Consider the following 16,690-nt stretch of genomic DNA (forward strand, 5'->3'; position numbering starts at 1 on the left):
GATTTGGGATTATTAGTGATGTAAGAATCAGAATTTAGGGTTTTCAAATTCAAATTCGAATTCGAATTCGGGGTTGTGTAATTGCTGAAGGGTTTCCATGTATGGATTCATGAACGATTGATGATGGTTGCGGTTTTGACGATGATGGTTGCAGTTTTGACGAGAGGAAGAGGGCTGAAGGCGACAAAGAGAAGAGGAGGAGAGAGAGACGTTAGGAGAAGAGAGAGAGAGAGAGGAGAGAGAGGGGTTAGGAGGAAGAGAGAGAGAGAGAGAGAGAGAGAGAGGAGAGATAGGGGTTAGGAGGAAGAGAGAGAGAGAGAGGGGAAGAAGGCATAAAACGGCTGGAGATAATAGGCAAAGAGGAGAACCGTAATTAGGCGTGTCTCCTTTTATAAACTAAAAGAGTCTATTGCTGCGGTTTTTTTAGGAACCGCAGCAATAGATTAAAATGTTATTAAAAACAATATTTTAATATATTGCCGCGGTTTCGGCTGAAAACTACCACAATAGAACTTGTCAAACAATCCATCAAATTTGATTTTTTCCTATTGACATCTATTGCTGCGGGTTTGGACGGGAACCGCAGCATAGTTGTATTATCTATTTTACCTTTTTTTTTTACGTGGTTTATTGCTGCGTATGGGTAAAACCGCAACAATTCCACCACAGCAATAAGCAAAAGTTCTAGTAGTGGTTTAGTGAGGGAAGACATGTTTATACCTCTTTGATTGCGGTTTAAAGTTCTTCGATATTTGGATTGAATTAGGGTAATTCCTATTGATTTGTTATGCTTGTTTAATTCATATAATTGTGCAATATCGTGGGTTATGTTTAGCTAATAGGAGTTAGAATCCAAAGATTGTACTCCTTAGAGGCTTGTTACAATTGGTAGGTCTGATTATGTTGAGCAACCGTACTAGCTTATGTTGGTCTTAGAGTGTTAAGACCCGACCGTAGGATTAACAAAATACTCTAATTATTCGAACCTCAATCCAAGTATTGTTGAATTATTTTAGTCATTAAATTGGTATAAGCATGGTGGACCGATCGATTACCCTAGATTTTTAATTATTTGACAAACTTCCATCCATTTGTGTTCTAGATTATTCTAGTTTAGTTATTAATCAATCATTCAATCAAAATTTTATCTTGAAGTAGTTAAATAATTGGGCACAAATCTATAGAACTCCTCTCCCTGTGGATCGACCTGTATTTGCTAGTGTATGCTAACAACAAACCCCGTGCACTTGCGGTATATTAAAAACCCATTAAGTTTTTGGCGCCGTTGCTGGGGAGACGTCTAGTTTCTATAGCTTTTTGATTGATTATTTGAACTATTTCTACTATCTCATTGGAACTTTAAGTTCTTATTGAGGCGATCTCACTGCATATTTTTCTCTGTTTCTTTTATGGCCAGGTGTAAAAGAACATGTACTCCTGTTCCAACTAATCGTTATCTTGAGAAAACCATCCGACAACTCAAAAAGCAACAAAAGAAGAAAAAGCAGTCTGCTAATCAGGGAAAATTCACGAATGAACCATCAAAATCAATCATGCCTCCTAATTCATTGAAGTTTTATGGGTTACCTTTCCCTGGAAATGTTCCCACATGCCCTACTATGCCTGACTTACAAGCAGCCAACTTTGACATAAAACCTTCCCTCATTATTATGATCCAACAGAACCAGTTTGGAGGGCATCCATCTTAAGACCCTGCAAATCATTTACAAAGGTTTCAACAACTCTATCGTATCGTTAAGCATTAAGGGGTCACTCTTGATCAATTGAAGGTCATGGTATTTGAGTTTTCTTTGAAAGACAAAGCACAAAAATGATTGAATGATGTCAAAATAACTGAATGGAGTACTATTTCTAAAGCATTCCTGAAAAAGTACTACTCTCCTACCAAAACTGCATAATCAGACATAAACTTGCTACCTTCCAACAAGAACCTGATGAAACACTAAAGGAAACATGGAATTGGTTTAAAGACCTGCAAAGACAATGTCCACACCACAACCTTAATAAGTGGTCCATTACCCAAGCATGTTATAATGGTCTACAACCCCATATTAAGAGTACAATTGCTTCATCTGCAAGGGGTGTTTTCCTAGAAATGAGGTGGATGAAGGGTACGATTTTCTGGCCAGCTTAGCAGCCAATGATCATAGTTCTTCTAGGACTATCACGAAGAAAAAGTTGAATGTTGATGCATATGTACTATTGTCCTTCTAAGTAGCCTAGTTGAGCATGAATATTTATGCACTGAAATCTTCACAATCTAGTACTTCTCCTATGAGTATTAACACGATATCTTTCATGGCACATATTACCTCGTCCTACTGTGAGGTGTGTGGTATTCAAGGCCATTTTGGTCATGATTGTTCCTACAATGAACTTGACCCGAATAAGAGGGAGCATACAAATGCTTTTCAGTAGAGACCTTCACACAATCCGAACTCTAACACATTTCAACCCAGGTTGGAGGGATCATCCTGACTTTACCAACAAAGGCAACAATGTTCAGAACCCTCAACCTATGCCACAAACTTCTTACCAATAAACACATCAAAACCCTGCTAGACAACAATATTACTAAAGGGCTCCTCAGAACCCCACAAACTGGTTTCAATAGGCCTGCACACCAAGGCTACCAGGAGCAATCTCAAAATGCCAGCTCATAAGAACCCACTATGTCTGATCTAATGAAGATGACAGTTTTTATGAAATAGACTCATGATGAGAGCATAAAGGAGTTGAAGAACACTACCAAACATGTAACACCCTAGAATTTCAAAGCGGAAACGAAAGAAATAATAATAGTATTAATAGGACGATGGCGGAAACATCGTCTTCTGGGAATGTCACTACTACAAGAAATGCGATCTCATAACTAAGTGATAAACCAACATAAGTAAATAGTATAAATAAATTAAATTAATTAGAGTAATAACTGAAAGAGAAAACTGACTCTTCAACTAACTAAAAGTCTAGGCCTAAAACACCTAGCTTTTTATTGCTCACAACTCAACTCGAGCCCAAAACCAAAGGAGAAACCCATCAATATAACCTGCAAAATATACAACAACTTTCACAATCAGTGGGGAGTAACTAGCAGTTCTCCGCCCAAATAGGAACATATAATGAACTTAAAGAAATTGGAAGCAACATCAAAGAACACATTATCAAGATACCGTACTCACTAAGAGGTACATATAATCATAAGCAATCAATAAGGAAAAATCCACTATCACACCAAATCCCTGTCAACCATGCAACAAATGCGGTCAACAAGCTCAAACACAACAGACCATGCCGTCTGTGAGTAGACTTATTGGACCATGCCGCCCAAGGCCTACGTTGCATATTCGAGGAACCATACCCCTAGAAGATACAACTTCAAAGATATAAACGACAACCATGCATCAAATGCGGTCAATGTTGCAAACAAATGCAACAAATGCGGTCTACAAGCTCAAACATAACAGACCATACCGCCTGTGAGTAGACTCATTGGACCATACCGCCTGTGAGTAGACTCATTGGACCATACCGCCCAAGGCCTACGTTGCATATTCGAGGAACCATACCGCCCTTTTCGAATAGCTATAATCTACGGATCATACCACCCGTAGTAACCAATGGACCATACCGCCCACGGTTTAAAAACCAAAGCCTAGGACCATACCGCCCTTAGGTTAGCGAGCATAAATTTCTAGGACCATACCGCCCTTAGAATAATCAAACACAAACTCCTAGGACCATGCCACCCTTAGGATCATCGCACAAATTCCTAGAACCATACCGTTCTTAGGATCACATATATCTAGAACCATACCGTTCTTAAAATCAACTAAAGCAAATTCCTAGAACCATACCGTTCATAGGGTCAATCAAACACAAATTCCTAGGACCATACCGTCCGTAGGATCAATCCAACTCTACAAGCACAAGGTATACACGACAAGGTATACACAAAATCCATCTAATCCAACTTTCATAGGTATACACAATAAGGTACACAAGCAAATCGAAATTACTAATGAACAAGGTTCGAATGTGTGAATGCACAACAAAGCATAAGCCCTCAACATACTCCAAACCAAACAACCATAGGCTTCCCAACAAAATAGGGCACATACCCTTAATGTAACACTTAAGTCAACCAAACAATACTCAAACACCCTTAGTATACATATCTAAGACCATTCAAGCAAAGGTACACAGGCTGTAGACCAAAAGGAAACAAAAACGCAAGAGCACAACTCAAGAGGTAGACCCCTCGTCGCGAGGTGCGACGAGCATCGCGGGTCGCGACAGCCAGCCACCCACGCCTACTCCTTCGAGGCTAGCACCAGCCATCCACGCCTACTCCAACCTCAATGACACATCGACACACACGCCAAGCACTTCCACAAACATCCATACTTCACCAATAACAAGAACGACAACTAAGATTCCAAGACGCAATCCAAGTAAATCAACCAAAACTTATTCTAAGACACTTAGCATACATGCCTAACACAACACCAATCATCCTCACATGAGGCTAAATCTCATCAACAACGACAACTTCTCAAAATCGAATAATTAACCCAAGTGAACCAATGAATCAGTTTAACCACAACAAATGGACGAAAACCGAGAAGACAGAAAAGAACTCTTTCTCTTCCTCTCTAATAGTTGGACGAGAATGGGGGTTACAATGCAGCAGCCTCAACTGATTAATAACCTTATAAAGCAAAGGTTTAAATGGTGATTATAAAGTTGGGTTAATTGGGAATTAAATAGGGAGTTACAAGAGACTCAAAGGTTAGCTTCATAAACACGCACCAAAACTCTTCATCCTCCACAACATAATTGCTAATTTTCGGCTAGCATGACACGCCACAAGCAATGCAACATTTCATCACCCAATTAGTAGGTCCAACAACGTTACCAAAAATGCTACGCCAAAAAAACGGATCCTAAACGCCCAAAGTAAATAACGAAACTAATATAACAACGTAAAATAAATATCTAACAACTTAAAATAAATATATATATAAATATATAACACAACATATAAATATATATACACATTTTCAGAACATGTTCCAAAAAAAATCAAATAATAAATTATTTATTTTTATGAAAAAGAAAATACCATTTTAAAATAAACAAACACCAAAAATAAAGAGTTAAAATTACGGGGTGTTACAATCACTCCCCTTAAAAGAGTTTCGTCCTCGAAACTTCAAAACAACCAAGAGACAAAAGAAAATACTCTAAATTAAGAACATTAAGAAAACAGAAATCGATGGATTTTAGTTAACTAAACAACCTTGCAGGTATAAAATTTGATAACTCAAATAATATATATTTTATTTTGGAAGACCAAAAGAGTTGTAGAGTAAAGGAGCACGGTAACAACAATTATTTTATAAAATGTGAAAGAACCAAAGACAAGTAGAAAGTTTTAGGTAAAAACGTTTGCATAATAAACTATAGGTAATTTTGCAAAAGAAACAGGAATAAATATTTACGTAAAATTATAGAAGAATAAATCCGACAATACATAAATATTTTTAGAAAAGAAACGAAAAGAAAAAGTTCGAAAATAGATAGCCTAAACCAATTTAAATAGAGGTAACCACAAGGCTTATACTCCACTTAAAGAGATAAGAACACTTTAATAAAGAGTAGCTAGCTGCTTTATTAAAATAGCAGTTACGAACACAAGTCATGACAAATGTTATAAGAGCGTACGCCTCCTAAACATATATATGAAAATTAAAGTTCGCAAAAGAAATTGAAAACTTTAAAATAAATTTCACAACGACGAAACATTAAATAGGCGATAGAGTAATAAATTATAAACAACATTTATAAAATTTGCCAAGTCGACACAAATGTGCAAGGAACCACCCAATGCAACATAGTATCAACAAAACGATATTTGAAAGCCAACTTATCAAATCAACATTAAAGTTTACTGAAATCACCCAATATAAACTTAATATCGACTGAAAAAGGAAATTAAATCAAAACAGATGAAATGTGTCAACTCATCAAATTGACATACAAGTCAAAGGAATCACCCATTATGACTTAATATCAACTCAAACAAGTTTAAAATCGAGACTTATCAAATTGACATACAAGTCAAAGGAATCACCCATTATGTCTTAATATCAACTCAAACGAGTTTAAAATTTAGATTGAGTATATAAATTTCGTTTTCAAATAGTATAAAACAGATCAGTCAAAATCAGAGAATTAAATAAGAAGTAATAGAAACAACCAAAATCTTGCTATGAAATGAGAAAGCATTAAATATTTAAAAAAGAAACAACAAGTAGTAAACGATCGAAATTCTTTCACGCATTTGAGTTTGAAAAATAATGCTAATAAGAAAAGTAAGTAAAGTAAAAGTTATTGGATGCTAACCTTTAAAACAAAATAGTTTGTGTCTACATTTCAAACTAACACTAAGACAAGTCATTAAAGTACTTTTATTTTCAAAGACTACAAAACTTATAACCATAATTAAAGGCCAAACAAGGATTAGCATGAAAAATAAAAATATTAAAAGAGAAATATTTATAAATATAGATGGTCAAAGACGGTAAGAGAAATTTAAAGAATGTCTTGAAAGACAATTTCAAAACCCCTTTTCTTTTACCAAACCATTATAAAACAATTGAAATTAAATGTTTTTCAAAAGAGTATATCAAAATATTAAGAATATGAAAATTTGAAAGTCAGAAAATAACTCTAATATGGTTATGAAATATATTAAGTTCAAAGATATAAAATATAATTTGCAATATAAACTCAAACTAGAAAGTTTTGTAAATAATGAAACAAATATGTAGTACTCACATAAAAAAAAACAACACTTATTTGAAAAAAAGAATAGAAAGTATATACTATCTCACATAATAACATATACTATCAAGCAACTAGCAAATAAAATAAATGCAATTCAAACACACAAGATAATATTGCAAAACACAAAATAAATTAAGCACACAACTAAACCGAGAAGACTATAGATTACTTCGCTTTCGCTGCGCACTCTGATAAAAGAGAAAAAAAATTACATGTAAGATGTCCTGCAAATAAGATTAATAAACATGGTAGACTAATTCCACCAATAATACAAGTAACTATACATATAACATATGCTCCATAAGCATGAGAGTACACCACATTCCCATAAGGCTTCCTTTTACTTACTCTACCCATCACACTCTCATTATAGTGAAACTACTAAACTTAATTCTAAACAAATTTTATATCCTATGGCCAACTAATAATTCTAATGAATTATTAGCAACTCTGTTTCAGAGTTTAGGAGCGTTTTGCTCTGATACCAACTGTAACACCCCAGAATTTCAAAGCAGAAACGAAAGAAATAATAATAGTATTAATAGGACGATGGCGGAAACATCGTCTTCTGGGAATGTCACTACTACAAGAAATGCGATCTCATAACTAAGTGATAAACCAACATAAGTAAATAGTATAAATAAATTAAATTAATTAGGGTAATAACTGAAAGAGAAAACTGACTCTTCAACTAACTAAAAGTCTAGGCCTAAAAACCTAGCTTTTTAATGCTCACAACTCAACTCGAGCCCAAAACCAAAGGAGAAACCCATCAACATAACCTGCAAAATATACAACAACTTCCACAATCAGTGGGGAGTAACTAGCAGTTCCCCCAGCCCAAATAGGAACAGATAATGAACTTAAAGAAATTAGAAGCAACATCAAAGAACACATTATCAAGATACCGTACTAACTAAGAGGTACAAATAATCATAAGCAACCAATAAGGAAAAATCCACTATCACACCAAATCCCTGTCAACCATGCAACAAATGCGGTCAACAAGCTCAAACACAACATACCATGCCGTCTATGAGTAGACTTATTGGACCATGCCGCCCAAGGCCTACGTTGCATATTCGAGGAACCATACCCCTAGAAGATACAACTTCAAAGATATAAACGACAACCATGCATCAAATGCGGTCAACGTTTCAAACAAATGCAACAAATGCGGTCCACAAGCTCAAACATAACAGACCATACCGCCTGTGAGTAGACTCATTGGACCATACCGCCCAAGGCCTACGTTGCATATTCGAGGAACCATACCGCCCTTTTCGAATAGCTATAATCTACGGATCATACCACCCGTAGTAACCAATGGACCATACCACCCACGGTTTAGTAACCAAAGCCTAGGACCATACCGCCCTTAGGTTAGCGAGCATAAATTTCTAGGACCATACCGCCGTTAGAATAATCAAACACAAACTCCTAGGACCATGCCACCCTTAGGATCATCGCACAAATTCCTAGAACCATACCGTTCTTAGGATCACATATATCTAGAACCATACCGTTCTTAACATCAACTACCGCAAATTCCTAGAACCATACCGTTCATAGGGTCAATCAAACACAAATTCCTAGGACCATACCGTCCGTAGGATCAATCCAACTCTACAAGCACAAGGTATACACGACAAGGTATACACAAAATCCATCTAATCCAACTTTCATAGGTATACACAACAAGGTACACAAGCAAATCGAATTCACTGACGAACAAGGTTCGAATGTGTGAATGCACAACAAAGCATAAGCCCTCAACATACTCCAAACCAAACAACCATAGGCTTCCCAACAAAATAGGGCACATACCCTTAATGTAACACTTAAGTCAACCAAACAATACTCAAACACCCTTAGTATACATATCTAAGACCATTCAAGCAAAGGTACACAGGCTGTAGACCAAAAGGAAACAAAAACACAATAGCACAACTCAAGAGGCAGACCCCTCGTCGCGAGGTGCGACGAGCATCGCGGATCGCGACAGCCAGCCACCCACGCCTACTCCTTCGAGGCTAGCACCAGCCACCCACGCCTACTCCAACCTCAATGACACATCGACACACACGCCAAGCACTTCCACAAACATCCATACTTCACCAATAACAACAACGACAACTAAGATTCCAAGACGCAATCCAAGTAAATCAACCAAAACTTATTCTAACACACTTAGCATACATGCCTAACACAACACCAATCATCCTCACATGAGGCTAAATCTCATCAACAATGACAACTTCTCAAAATCCAAAGATAACCCAAGTGAACCAATGAATCAGTTTAACCACAACAACAACAAGGATACAACTAATCAATAAACTTAACATGATGATCATAGAAGAAATCCAAGGTATAAAAACAACACCAACAACCATGATAATAACAACAACCTACTCCATCACCAACAACAACGACAATAACCACAACACACAACTCCATCAATCATCACAATAATACCCAAGAGTCCAAGGCACAAGCAAGCAATTCAACCCAAAAACACAACCACAACATTCTAAGAGAAACAACAATTTGACAAATGCTAACCACAAGTTTGTAGTAGTATTTCCAATCACAAATCAACATCAACAACTATGAAACTACAAGAAACTTTAACCATACAATCTTCTAAGTTCCACCTAACATGATACTACGTTCTCGAACGTGATTCTAACAACCTAAGTTCACAATCTATTCTCTATCGAACTAGAAAAACGCTAGTTACCTTTTTCTTGAATGTTGAAAACTCTTATTTTGCACTGCTCTGCTCCGATCATGATTTCCGGTGATCAAAAGCTCGGATTCCCAATCGCTCCGGTGAAAGCAAATAAAAAGATGTGGTAAACAATTTGTCCAACTTTGAAGATGATCCAACGGTTAGATCTCTGGATACGGTTATTTTCGTGAAGGTACAACAAGGAACAAAAACCGGATGACTCGTCTGATTGCAACGAAAACTGCAGTCGCGTCTTCCCCTTTCTTCAACAACAAATTATACCACGAGCACAATCTTTTCGAGTAGATAGATTTTGACTACTCACACGCTCAATTCGGATAAGAAACGAAGGAGATATGATGCAAAGAAAATGGGTGTGCAGAAATGGACGAAAACCGAGAAGAGAGAAGAAATCTTTCTCTTCCTCTCTAATAGTTGGACGAGAATGGGGGTTACAATGCAGCAGCCTCAACTGATTAATAACCTTATAAAGCAAAGGTTTAAATGGTGATTATAAAGGTGGGTTAATTGGGAATTAAATAGGGAGTTACAAGAGACTCAAAGGTTAGCTTCATAAACACGCACCAAAACTCTTCATCCTCCACAACATAATTGCTAATTTTCGGCTAGCATGACACGCCACAAGCAATGCAACATTTCATCACCCAATTAGTCGGTCCAACAACGTTACCAAAAATGCTACGCCAAAAAAAACGGATCCTAAACACCCAAAGTAAATAACGAAACTAATATAACAACGTAAAATAAATATATAACAACTTAAAATAAATATATATAAATATATAACACAACATATAAATATATATACACATTTTCATAACATGTTCCAAAATAATTCAAATAATAAATTATTTATTTTTATGAAAAAGAAAATACCATTTTAAAATAAACAAACACCAAAAATAAAAGAGTTAAAATTACGGGGTGTTACAAAATACTTGGAGACTCAACTTGCTCATGTAGTCGAAAGTAATGCACAAAGGCTACCAGGTCATTTACCAGGGCAACCAATTCCCAAATAAACTACTAATGTCGTCACTCTTCGAAGCGGTACACAGTATGATGCTCTACCTATGCCTACTGGTGATTCGCCACCTCCAGTTCAGAATGATGTAGTGGGTTAAAATGAAGGTGAGGATAGCTCAAAAACTGAAATTGAGCACAGGAAAGTAGATGAAGCAGAGAAGCACAAGGAGAAGGTTACTGATTCTCCTACACCACCACTAACTTTGCCCCACTGGATGCAAAAATCAAAGGCCGATCAACAACTTGGTAAGTTCATGTCTATGGTCAAGAACCTTGAGGTAACAGTTCCTTTAACTGATTCAATTTCTCAAGTACCTGTGTATGCCAAGTTTTTGAAAGATATGATTACTAAGAAGAAAGATTTTGGTGCCATAGATAGAGTTGCTCTGACTGAAGAGTGCAATGTTGTTTACAAAATAAAATTCTGCCAAAACTAAAATAACTTGGTAGTTTTTCCATCCCTTGTCATGTTGGTGCATTGTTTATAGATAAAGCCTTATGTGATTTAGGTGCTAGTGTATATGTTATGTCTTTATCTATCTGTATGGGAGTTTTATTGTGCACACAGATTACCTTGCAGATGGCAGATCGTTATGTAAAATATCCTTTAGGTATTTTAGAAGATGTATCTGTTAGGGTTTGAAAATTCTACATTCCTATGGATTTTGCAGTACTTAATATGGAAGAAGATAGTTAGATTCCCATTATTTTGGATAGACCTTTCTTATGTATTACAGGTCCTGTCATTGATGTTAAATCTGGCTCTCTGACTTTAAGTGTTGGTGATGATACTATTAGTTTTAATCTATCCAATACTATTAAGTCTCATATGCTTGAGCACACATGTTGCAGGATTGATGTACTAGAAGAGATTTATGGAGGTGGTTTTCAACAATTTTCTATTAGATGATTTATTGGAGACAAATCTTGATCCGGATGACCTTGACACTAATGAGGTAGTAGAATGTAAGGTAATGGAGACTATTTGCTCTACTTCCGAGTCACAGGTAAATAAGTTAGAACTTAAGCCCTTACCTTCTCACCTTAAATATGCATTTCTTAATGATAATGAGGAATGCCCTATGATTGTTAGTACTAAACTCACAAATAACCAGCTTTCACAGCTTCTTACAGTGATGCACATGAACACAAGGCTATTGGGTATAATATTTATGATCTAAAGGATATTAATACTGATTTCTGTATGCATATCATAAATATGGAAGAGAATCACCGCCCTTGCATATAACCCCAAAGACGTTTGAATCCTAATATGCGAGAGGTAGTGAATAAGAAAATAATAAAACTACTTGACGCGACCATTATCTACCCCATCTTAGATTATAAGTGGGTGAGCCCGGTTTAAGTATTTCCTAAAAAAGGGGGGGACTACTGTTTTTAAGAATGATAGGGATGAACTGATTCCTACTTCTACATTTATAGGTTGCCGAATGTTTATTGAATATCATAGATTAGACACAACCACTTTGAAAGATCACTTTCCCCTCCCTTTTAATGATCAGATGTTAGAAAGATTAGCAAACATAGCTTTTTCTATTATTTGGATGGATATTCATGTTTCTTTCAGATTCCCATTCACCTAGAAGATGAGGAGAAGACGATGTTCAATTTTTCATAAGACACTTTTGCATACCGCAGAATGTCATTTGGTTTGTACAACACCCCTGCTATATTCCAGATATGCATGATGGCCATTTTCTATGATTTCAGCGAGAATATCATGGAGGTATTTATGAATGATTTTAGTGTTTATGGTTATGGCTTTGATGTGTATAAACACATAATCATATCTCCCTATTTAAGGATTCAATATGAAACATACTATTGTCTGAATTGGTCCGACCCAAGGGCAGAGCAGTCTGAAAAGCCATTCAAAACCATTTCAAAAGGTGTTAAAGTCCTATTTTAAAGCTCAATTAATTATACATGATAATTAATTGTATTTTGAGCCCAATTCTTTGAAAAGCCCAATTAATTGTTTAATGATAATTAAATTTTTTTGTAATGAATAAATATTTTCAAAAGATATTTTTTTTTTATAGTTAAAATCAGATTTTATCCCGTAAAATCAAATATCCATAGTTAAAAGATAAAAGAAAATCTTTTAGATAGCGTTTTTATCAAAAAAACTATCAAGACGTGTTAGAAAAATGTGCGCTGAGTGCAAGGCCTGCGCCGAGTGCATGTGTCCGGACACATGGGCTTCCACAAAAGTCGCGCCTAGCGCACAACCTGTGTCAAGCGTACCAGAACTACCACGTAGACTTCTGTTTCATGTAGAGTCTTGCATCAAGCGCAGTTCTATGCTTGAGATGCGAAATTTCTTTCTTATTTTTTTTCAAAATGTGTGCCACGTATACACATTTACTGGGAATGCCGCGTCATGCACTTGACACGTCAGCTGCGCTATGCGCATCTGGCGCGTGAGGCGCAATTATGTTTTGCTTCTAAGTAGGCTTGATATCTGTACATATTTCAACACGGATTTTTACACATAACACTTGACGACTACTTTACGAATACCTTTTTATGAACTACGAAACCTCCCTACGAAATTCACACCTTTCAAACATAGATACAATACTTTCAGACATTCAAATTTTCAGGCTTCACAATTGCTCGTGCCGAAGGTTGTCAATCTCGCAGACCCAAGCCACGGTATAATCGTGAGGGCCCTTGAATAAATTATTTTTTATATTGAAGTTACTAACTGTTTCTTTCATGTTGTAGATCTTTAATATAAAATCGCTCTACTGTATATTCTGACCTCATTTCTATACTTTATTTTATGTGCGTATTATTTTTGACTTTGTATATTATATGCTTGCCTAGTCATTCTATGCATATTATGTAATTGTCCTTTTTTATTGATTTTATCACACACATGTTATTTTTGTTATTTAAGACCTAAAGAAATGTTCTAACATTAGTCAAATTAATTTGGACAACCTGTTAGGTTTCCTGTAATATTGATTGCATAACATGTAACTAAAAATTAGTCTTTTATGTTTCCTGAACCAATCTAGACTAATTATTTTTAGGGTGAATAAAATATTATATGATTATTCTTGGGCTTAAGATCTGTAATGAATCGATATTTAGTAGAGGCCAGCAATGGGCAATATGATTCCTAATTGTATTGTACCCTCACCCCCAAGCTCAATCTTTGGTTAACTTTGACCATCTATAGAGTCATGACGGGGAAATCTACATTGGATCAGTTCCTATCTTGTCCCTACGATTTTTCCATATCCAATTAGGTTTATAAATCTTCCTTTTAAATATTTTTTGGCGACTTCTTTCAAAACAATTTTCCATAAAACCTTAACAATGGGGTAGTCAAATATAATATGCACTCATCCCGCGTACGCGAAATAAAAACAACGCCTACAATGTGTGTTTGCATAATCTCTCTAAAATTATGAAAGGCCAATCTGAGGTTAATTTGGTTCTTAAGTGGAAAAAGTGCCACTTTATGGTGAATGAAGGAGAGGTACTTGGACACCTCATATCAGAACGTGACATCCAGATAGACAGAGAAAAAATGGAGGTGATTGACAAACTTCCTCCTCATGTGAATTTCAAGGGAGTGAGGAGTTTTTCGAGTCATGTAGGGTTCTATCGCAAATTTATAAAAGACTTCAAACATTGCAAAACCCTTTACTCAATTGTTGCTCAAGGATGCCACTTTTGATTTTGATGCTTGTGTGGAGTCTTTTGACAGGTTTAAGGAAGCATTGATCACTGCACCTATCATACAACCTCCAAATTGGAGTCTTCCGTTCGAGATTATGTGTGATGCTAGTGATTATGCAGTTGGTATTTTGCTTGGCCAACGGAAGAACAAAGTCCTCCATGCTATCTACTATCTCATCAAGACATTGGATGAAGCCTAGGTCAACTATGCTACTACAGAGAAGGAGTTATTGGCCATTATCTATACTCTTGACAAGTTTCAGACCTACCTCATAGGTTTGAAAGTGATTGTTCACACTGACCATGCAACACTGAATTGTCTATTGGCTAAGGAGGAAGCCAAGCCACGACTTACTCATTGGATACTCTTATTACAAGAGTTCGATTTGGAGATCCGCAACAAGAATGGTACTGAGAATGAAGTTGCAGATCATCTCTTCAGATTGAGATTTGAGTCAAGTGCTGATGGTCCCATAAATGATTCTTTTCCTGAGGATCATCTTTTTGTTGTGTTTACTCAATCCCCATGTTATGCATATTTTGCTAATGTTGAACCCTAGTTTTGATGATGACTAAGGAACAAAGATACAAACAAAGTATTGAACTAACAAGTTGTTAATTGAATGAAGTTTACAAGGTAACAATGAAAGGAGCAAAGAGAATACTAAGTCAAAGAAGAAATCATGTTTGGAATTTGAAGACTAAGTTAATATACTCAAGGAATTGGTACTGGAGAAGCTTTGGAGCAAGAAGACAAAAGCAAAACTTTATGTTTATAGTTATGTTTCTAGTTCCAATGTAAAGTAATGAGTAATAATTGGTAAGGAACTGTCGCAATTGAATGAACTGTACAATGGTTAAAATATGACGCTTGAATATTTTATGCCTAGATTATATGTAACTATTCTTTTAATTAGTAAAATATGATTTTTCAGAAAATATTTTTAAGGAAAATAATTTATTTTTATAAAGATAATAAAAATCCATTTCCGTTTTAAGGAAATGATTTTTCAAGATAATATTATGGTTAAAGGATTTAATTTCGTTTTTATTAATTAGAATACTTTTTAATTAACTCAAATTTTTAATTTACTTCTTTAGTGGTTGCTAAAATTAAGGAAGCAGTAATATTTCCATCACCCACGTTTAACAAAGATCGCGGAGATCATGGGTAATCAAAAAGGAATGTGTTCCTCTAGTTGAGGAACATCATGGGATAATATTTTTACCACTAACTAATGTTTTAATCCCACGTTCTAAGTAATCACTGGTATAAATACTAATTAATATCAAAGTTCCATTTTGTTTTTGACCAATTGAATTCGTGAGTTTAATTGAGTAAAGTGTCAGTGCATTCATGCTAAGCTATTATTGATCATTGTAATTTTTGTTTTGGGGTAAGGGGAATTTGAGTGAAGCGAGTTAAAGTGGGAAAACGTCAACTGAAGTTTAGAGGAACAACTGTTAAGGGGACAGTTGTTCAGGAACTTGAGTTTAGCAACTCAAGGTGTGGCCTGTGAGTAGAATTAGGTTGTAAAAAATTTGTTTGGCCTAATTAGTGAAAGTTTTGAGTTTAAATTCCCTAGTGGTCGAGGTTGTTTCTTCTTGTTGGCCCAAGAAGTTTTCCACGTATAAATTACTTGTGTTCCTTTAGCTTGTTTCTTTGTTTAAGTTTTATAATTTCGCAAAAATTTAAGTTTATTTCTATAAATATAATTCACCCCCTCTTGTATTGTTCTTAGTGAAATAACAACTGGTATATGAGCTAGATATCACTAAAAATAAGAAACCCGATGGAGAAAAAGATCCGAGGAATAATGAACACCACCGATAAACTTGAGAAATTTTACTCTACGCAAAGTCCTCTTATGTTTAATGGAAAGTTCTATTCTTACTGGAAGAATAGCATGGAGAAATTCATCAAGGCCGAAAACTACCAAATTTGGAGACTTATTGAAGTTGGTGATTTTGAGGTCACAACTACTGACACAAATGAGGTAATTCCTAAACCTTTCTTCGAATATGACAAAGGTGATTTTGAAAAATGAAAGTGAATGTTATCACAGTTAAATTTTTGCATTATGGACCCTATGAACACAATAGGATATGGGATGCAAATCCGCAAAGCAAATATGGGATTTACTTTAAGTAACCCATGAACGAAAAAATGAATTCCAGAGGTCTAAAATTGATTTACTAATGAATTAATATAAACTGTTCTCCATGAAGGCTGAGGAAAGTATACAAGAGATCTTTACTCGTTTTACTAACATTATTAATGAGTTAACTTCTCCTGGAAAGTTTATTTCATTAGAGGAA

At 35.6% G+C, this 16,690-nt stretch overlaps 1 non-coding gene across 1 annotated transcript; it reads right to left on the bottom strand.

The window, feature by feature from the left end:
• Positions 1 to 1,915: 1,915 nt before the first annotated feature.
• Positions 1,916 to 2,022, bottom strand: LOC125495302 (small nucleolar RNA R71). Its single transcript, XR_007271942.1, has one exon. It is a non-coding gene; the product is annotated as a small nucleolar RNA R71 (small nucleolar RNA).
• Positions 2,023 to 16,690: the final 14,668 nt, after the last annotated feature.

The sequence above is a fragment of the Beta vulgaris genome, chromosome 2 (genome assembly GCF_026745355.1).
Source record: "Beta vulgaris subsp. vulgaris cultivar EL10 chromosome 2, EL10.2, whole genome shotgun sequence".
In the NCBI taxonomy this organism is placed as follows: Eukaryota; Viridiplantae; Streptophyta; class Magnoliopsida; order Caryophyllales; family Amaranthaceae; genus Beta; species Beta vulgaris.